The sequence below is a fragment of the Bos grunniens genome, chromosome 4 (assembly GCF_055505025.1).
Source record: "Bos grunniens cultivar Pamir isolate PY7600 chromosome 4, Bosgru_T2T1.0, whole genome shotgun sequence".
In the NCBI taxonomy this organism is placed as follows: Eukaryota; Metazoa; Chordata; class Mammalia; order Artiodactyla; family Bovidae; genus Bos; species Bos grunniens.
Window position 1 is genome coordinate 42,244,398 of NC_141168.1, and position 6,265 is coordinate 42,250,662.

The 6,265-nt window shown below is 47.7% G+C and overlaps 1 long non-coding RNA gene across 1 annotated transcript; it reads right to left on the bottom strand.

The window, feature by feature from the left end:
• Positions 1 to 820: 820 nt before the first annotated feature.
• On the bottom strand, positions 821 to 3,601 carry LOC147373981 (uncharacterized). The gene is made up of 2 exons (XR_015162312.1): positions 3,431 to 3,601; positions 821 to 1,294 (listed from the first exon to the last, which is right to left on the bottom strand). It is a non-coding gene; the product is annotated as an uncharacterized LOC147373981 (long non-coding RNA).
• Between the last annotated feature and the right edge of the window lie 2,664 nt (positions 3,602 to 6,265).

Genomic DNA, 6,265 nt, shown 5'->3' on the forward strand with positions numbered 1-6,265 from the left:
GCCACTGTTTCCACTGTTTCCCCATCTATTTCCCATGAAGTGATGGGACCAGATGCCATAATCTTAGTTTTCTGAATGTTGAGCTTTAAGCCAACTTTTTCACTCTCCTTTTTCACTTTCATCAAGAGTCTTTTCAGTTCCTCTTCACTTTCTGCCATAAGGGTGGTGTCATCTGCATATCTGAAGTTATTGATATTTCTCCCGGCAATCTTGATTCCAGCTTGTGCTTCTTCCAGCCCAGAGTTTCTCATGATGTACTCTGCATAAAAGTTAAATAAGACTTCTCCAAATACCCACATCATCTTACACCATTATGTGAGATTAGTATTGTTGGGGACATTGGGACTGTGACATTATTATTGTATTTTAACAGTTTTTGGAGTGTATTAGAGGCTTGGTAAATGTGACTAATAAATGGACGATTTCAAAATCCATGGCAAGTCGAGATTTCTCCACCAAATATGCCTCATTTAAGATTAGGGTAGGTGATGTCAGTTTACTTTAGATTTGAGGTTTTCTGGGGGAAGTGAGATGGTAAGGAAATTATAGAGCCCCATGTAGCCTTGTTTTTCACGTCCATAAAGTAAGATGATGCTATTCCCAGACCATGAGCAATAAACAAGATCATGTGAAATGAGAGAGAAACAGGACAAAATACAAGAGTGTGTATGTTGCCACTGGACTTGGCGTGTAGAAGGTGCTTGACAAAGACTTTATCTATTCAACACATGAAAATGGGAAACTTTGTGTACTTTTGCCTTCAGTATAAGAAAAGAAGCTCTTCACTTCTTATAAAGCACAAATAAAGCACATCTCAGAATTGTTGCATCAGTAACTTTTATGAGAGATATAACTTGTCAATTTATCTCCTTGACAGAGAGAACAGAGAGAAGGATCTCTGAGCCAAGTTGATGCTTCATCACTGAAAGCAATGAGGTGAACATCCTGGTAATTAGTGGAGGCAAAGAATTATCCTTTTTTTTTAATTTGGGAAGAATGGTTTACTGGTTTTCTCCAAAATCTTGTCATTGGTTCTCTCTTAAAAAAAAAAAGATATAATTTTTAAAGGTTACTTTCTCTTTATAGTTATTATGAAATATTGGCTTTTATTAATTAAAGGGATTATCCTTTATTATGGTTTGGTGATCCTGTGCTAATTTAGAAATCGTGGATGCTGGTTTATGCAGAGTCCTTGTTTTTATGTAAGCTCTGGTTGGAAACATCACACAGTTGGTTGATATTGCTGTTTACTGCTGCAGCCTGCATTAGTTTGTTCTTGGAGGGTTTTTTTCACCTAGGAGTAATTGAATAATTAAGTCAGTTGAGTCAATAATAACTGAACTGTAAAAGTCTTTTGGAGAAATGTATGTCCAGCTTTCTGCATGGATCTTAGCTGAGATTTGAAAAGTGATCAGCTTTTATCTCATCTGACTGGGAGATCTAAGGGCAACAGGCAAAGAGAGGGGCTGTCCGTCAGGGAAGGGGGAGGCCTGGCACCCCCATCTCCAGGGGAATGAGGAAAGTCAAGTCCTGATGAATATGTGCGTGTCTCCTTGGAGAAAGGGGGACAGCTGGTGAAGCTGCCTTCATTATCTTCCAAGGCTTCCAGTTCTGGAAAGTTCTGGCTTTGAGAGAGAACTCAAAACCAAGAGTTGAGTCGTGAGAAGCAGCCCATCACACAATCTGGGACTTGGGTTTCTGTCCTCTGGTGTTCAGTCAGGAGTCTGGAGTCAGGGCCTGCCTTTTGTTTAGCTTAGGGAGGATTACATTCAACACATGGGAAGAAAAAAAAAAGAAGATAACTTCTCAGAATGTGAACAACATCTAATGTAAACGATGCTGAACTGGGAATGGGAGAAATAGAAAAGCTTTGTGAAGAATGCAGTTCGGTCAGAAAGTCAGAGTCTGGAGATTATGTCCTTCTAGTTCCAGCATTCTGACTGCGTGCAGTTCAATGTAAAACCCAGTTTGAAAGCTAGTCTTGCCCAACAATAGATTTTCCCGGGAAGAGGGCTATTTTCATCCTTTGCATTTGTAATTACCATGTTTGTTTTGTGTGTTTGCCATGCGGGGACAAGAAGGTGCCCAGGTAGGTGTGAGTGCTCACAATGATACAAAACAGGAAAGTGTGTAAGAACGAGGCCAGGAACACCTGTCATAGGGTACCCGCTGGGGTGTCTGTACCACGTCCTTTCTGAACGCACTGTTTGCACACACACAAAAGGGTTGGGGCTGGATATGCCCAGTACGCGTGCCGAGTATTGGAAGGATGGGGCCGGCGGTAACAAGAATCAATATATATTTACGGCAGGGGCGGGGGAGAGGGGTGCGCGGAGGCTGCAGGGCGGGGCAGCGTTAATGAGAGCAAGCCCGGCTTGTGGTTGGTTCCGGAGTCTGGTACCCACAGAGGAACAGGCAGGGAGGGAGGGGATGCGGGCGGGAGGATAAAGCGATGAAGTGCGCTGCGTTACCGCGCATGAGGCGCGGTTGTTGGAGCAGGAATCCAGTGCGTCTCTGACCCAGCGGGCCCTCTCCTAGCGCACACACTCATCAAATCGCACGCGCCCCTCCACCGCGGCGGTGGCCGCCGCTCTCCCCCGGCACCCAGAGCGTTACGAGAGCGGGTGGGTGCCACGGTCATCACCTCCGGCAGGTCCCCGGGGTCCGGCGCACCATGCAGGGCACGAGCGCCCCCCGTCTCTAACCTGCGCGCGGATGGGAGCATGATCTGTGCCCAGGCCGGAGCTGCCAAGGTAAGCGGGCTCCGGGCGGGGACTCTGCCTACCGCCCCTTCCCCCGCCCTCCTCTGGGTGGCTTCCCAGCGGCTCCGGAGGCCCCGTCAGCGCGCCCTCCCTCCCCAGGGTCCGGGATCCACCCTCCTCCCCACCCTCTTGCTTCTCCCGCGAGGTTCAATTGTCAGCCTGGGGAGCGCCGCCACCCGGGCCGGGCAGGCATCACCGGGTGACGACCCCGGTTTGGGTACAACTGGCACACCGGGCCCTCCTGCAGGGCACAGAGAGAAACAAAGAGGCCCCCAAGCGGGTTCGTGGCGCCTCCCCCGGCCCCCGGCGCCCTCCCAGTGGTGAGGAGGTATCAGGGGAGGGGGCGGAGAGACCTACGTAATCCCCGTTACCAGCCCACACCCACCCCTTATGAACTAGAGCTCTGGATTTGGGTTTGCCTCGGGCTCCCTTTTAGACAATTGTGTCCCAAGCAATGCCCAGGGTTAGCCAGTGAGCGCCTGCAGCCCCGCAAGCGCTTGCTCGTGCTCGCTCAGGGGGAGCGTGGCAGGTGCGGCCCTTGCTCCCCTGGGTGGTGGCAGGCGGGGAGGATGCGCGATGTGGGTGCTGCTTCAGCGCCTCCCTGTCCCAGGCTGCTCTGCCTGGCCTGCCACCGAGTTTTAGCGGGAGCAGCCCGTCATGTCGCCTACCGTATTGCGACCTGCACACGGGCGGGGAGGGCGCCGCCGGGAAAAACGCGTCCGGTCCATTTTTGGCTGGAGGTGCAGTTGCTCGTACCCCTACATTCCTAGTTCGTGACAATGCAGCAAAATCCGAGGGCTCAAACCCCCGTGCCTCCCGTGCCTTCTGATGGCTCTGCCTTTTTGATGTCGCGGCCCCTTGGCCGAGTCGCGGAGTGTTGGGTGCGTGGTCTGCCTGCCTGTCTTGCATACAGAAGCTGGGCATCATAAGTTCTTCCTGGCGAATTTCAGCGCGTGGGGGGAGCTGGCAGGGACACAGGCTGCAGAGCTGCCCGGCTTCCTGTGATTCCGGGCACAGCGCACCCCAGTCTGCATTGGGCTGACACCAGACAGCATGTGGGGATTTTCCTAGTTGCTGAAGATATTATTTGACGTTGCTGTAGTTTTGTGCTTACTTCTCTTGGGATCTGCAGTGGTGCAATTCTCCTCTTGTTTTTATCTTTTTTTCTCTTTGAAAAGATAAGGCTGTGTTCAGCAGAAATGGATACAGGAAGAGCAGCATAGTTCAAAGACTAAGAGAGGCATCTTCTCTCTTTTCCTGGAATCTTAAGGCGATTTAGGAGGGCAGATGCCCTACCCGAAAAGGCCAGCCTTTAAAGACCCCGGCAGTGTCGTGGTCCAAGGCGTCTCAAAGCAGGTGGCCAGATCTGCGTTTCTCCTCAGCGGACTCGCTCCGGCTGTGGCTATTACGGTAATTCGTTCTAGATTGGGGATTCATTTTGAAAATGTGTGTTTTCCACTAAGAAGGGATTAGAGTCCACATGTCTACCCTGGTATGGTGTGTGTGCCTGTTTGGTAGAGAAATATAATGTGTAGAATTCGCTGTTGCCCCCTTCCTCTGCTTGCTGCCTCCTCCGGAGTGTGGCATTGGGACAATATAGCAATGTTTTAATTCCTAGACCTACCTACAGGCATATTGGACTTGAGAGTTTATGCTTAATAAACTGTGTTCTGACTAATTCTGGGATCCCAGGCTAGTACAAGTTGGCAGCTCTGTGGAATGACTGCTGTTTTTGTCTGGGGTAGTTATTTCATAAAGGCAAATTGCCTAAGTTTGTTCAGATTGTGACGTTATTGACTGGATAAGGAGACCACATCCTGAGCTGAAACAGCCTATCACCGCATCAGTGTTGAGGGACTGCAGCTGCTGTGATGTGTGTATGTAGCATCACTTGGTTCCTTTCACACTTCTGGCTTTGAAAGATGGGTGTTTTCAAAGACTGCTTTAAGATTTACCTACTATGGTACTTGCATCAGTATTACTGTTATTATGGGAAATGCTAAAAGGCCAGATGTGATCACGGGAAGGCAAGTCTCAGGCATCTCCTTCCTTATCTGTAATGTAAGTTGGACTAGCTGATTTCTGTCCTTCCATCCAGTTCCAGTATTGTGTGATAATGGTGGAGAAGTAAGAAAAGTTACTAAATTTAGCAAGGCTAATTATAGCCCCAAACTATATGCACCAGGGATTGATGATAGAATTTATGGTTTATTTTTACACCTGCATTGTTTTTAACCCCAGCGTCTGCATATTTCCCATAAAAGAAATTAGCCAAAGACTCAAACAGGTCATTTTCTGTCCACTATATCAAGAGATTTAATAGGGATGGGGGATAGAGTAGAATGTTGGATTAACTGGATAACAGACTTTTCTCCTTGTTGTGGCTTAATTAGCAATTCCCGCCCTGTCTTTTGTAGCTGATTTCCGATGATTGATTTTGTTTGTTTGCTCTTAATGAAAGACTCAGGATAACTGTTTAATTCTACATAGCAATTGTTAGTAGCCTGCCACTTACTTTCCCCAATAGTATTTGGTATTGCTCATAAAACTTATTAGGACTGTTGCCTGTTATAAAAATAAGGCAACAATTATTTTAAACAGGCAAGCAAAGTGTTTTCAAATTCTTATAGTAATTTTTACAGTTTAGGGATTGTTGAGGTATTTGGTTATTGATTTATGCTGATCCACACAATTTTCCCCAGTAGTGTGCTCTTTTTTTTTTTTTTTAAGTTACAATCAAAATAACATCCTGGAATAATAATACCTGCCAAGCATAATGAATCACTGCCCGTCTTGTTTTCCCACAGCCTTTTCGTCCATGCCGCTAAGGCAGCACTTATCATATTGCAGTTACCTGAGTTGTGAATGGGCGCAGTCCCCCAGTCTCACTCCTTGAGGACAAGGGCATTGTTAGCTTCTTTTGTCTCATCTCTCTAACACCTCAGACTTTGCCCTGAACATGGTGTGTTCTCAGGAATATTGACTGTGGACCTCAGATCAGAAAAAAAAAGCCCTCTACTTGTTTAGGTAGGAGGTAGGTGGGAATTCTTCCCTTCATGAGTCAGATAGGCAAATCAGAGGTTATGTAAGATGCTGAAGGGAACCAGTGATCTGGGACTCAAATCCAGGCAGAGAGAGGCTCCAGCCCCACCCATGTAGACTGCAAGTTCAGATCCTGGAGGTTTGGGTTCTTTATTTTTCACTTGGATGACCTGGATTGTCCATGTTGAGAAAATCGAGGTGATCACTGCCCTGTTCTAGCTGTGGCCTTAGAAGGAAACATGTCCAGTACAAGCACTCTGTGTGCCCTTACCTGCACTTAGAAAGGGGAGCATCCCTCAGCCCTCCTTCTCTCCACCTCTTGGTCTCACCACCCAGAGCTTGCTAGGATGACAGACTCATCCAGGGGAAACCACTGACCAGACCCATTGTTTGTTCAAATCACTTTTAACCACCATCAGCTGAGCTTCTGAAACAAGCCAGCAGTTAGCCCACAGACAACC